The sequence below is a fragment of the Camelina sativa genome, chromosome 19 (assembly GCF_030686135.1).
Source record: "Camelina sativa cultivar CO46 ecotype springtype chromosome 19, ASM3068613v1".
Lineage (NCBI taxonomy): Eukaryota > Viridiplantae > Streptophyta > Magnoliopsida > Brassicales > Brassicaceae > Camelina > Camelina sativa.
The window spans coordinates 26,964,511-26,965,534 of NC_141898.1; the positions used below are offsets into that span (position 1 = coordinate 26,964,511).

The window sequence follows — 1,024 nt, forward strand, 5'->3', positions numbered from 1 at the left end:
CCAAAACCTAGGTCCATTTATCGACAACATCGACAGACCCAGGTTACTTCATCCACAACAAGTCCAGCAACCGCAACCAGCAAAAATTAAGGAGACAATGAACAATCAAAACGGTCCACCAGCTCCTCAAGCAAGGACCAACATATGAGCAGAGGATGCTCCATCTACTCATACTCAAAGGAATGGCATCGTGCTACCTGCTGTCCAGAACAACAATTTTGAGATCAAGAGTAGTCTTATCCAGATGATACAGAGCAACAAGTTTCATGGACTGCCAATGGAGGACCCATTGGACCATCTGGATGAATCTGATAGGCTCTGTAGCCTCACCAAGATAAATGGAGTTAGTGAGGATGGATTCAAACTCCGGTTTTTTCCATTTTCCTTGGGAGACAAAGCGCACCTCTGGGAGAAATCACTCCCCAAGGAGTCCATCACCACTTGGGAAGCATGCAAGAAAGCGTTTCTACCCAAATTCTTCTCCAACTCCAGAACTGCAAGGCTGCAAAATGACATTTTCAGCTTTGTTCAGAAGAACAATGAGACGTTCACTGAAGCTTGGGAACGTTTCAAGGGATACACCACCAGATGCCCTCATCATAGATTCAACAATGCTTCATTGCTAAGTACAATTTACAGAGGAGTGGTCCCCAATATACGGATGTTGCTGGACACCGCAAGCAATGGTAACTTCCTCAACAAGGATGTTGATGAAGGTTGGGACCTAGTGGAGAACTTGGCTCAATCTGATGAGCATTATAATGAGGAATCGATCGTACTGTGCGATCTACAGACGAGGAAGATGCCAAGTACAAGAGGGACATGAAAGCCCTCAATGACAAGCTCGATAAACTACTCAGCCAGCAGCAGCATGTTCATGCATTATCAGAGGAAGATCAGTTTATACAACAAGATGGGGAAAATTTTCAAATAGAGGATGTGAACTAAATCAACAATCAAGGAGGTTACAACAAAGGGTACAACAACTACAAGCCGAATCCGAATTTGTCTTACCGTAATCCGA

The 1,024-nt window shown here is 44.2% G+C and overlaps 1 non-coding gene across 1 annotated transcript; it reads right to left on the reverse strand.

Moving 5' to 3' along the window:
* Positions 1 to 499: 499 nt before the first annotated feature.
* Positions 500 to 606, reverse strand: LOC147921108 (small nucleolar RNA R71). Its single transcript, XR_015591898.1, has one exon. It is a non-coding gene; the product is annotated as a small nucleolar RNA R71 (small nucleolar RNA).
* Positions 607 to 1,024: the final 418 nt, after the last annotated feature.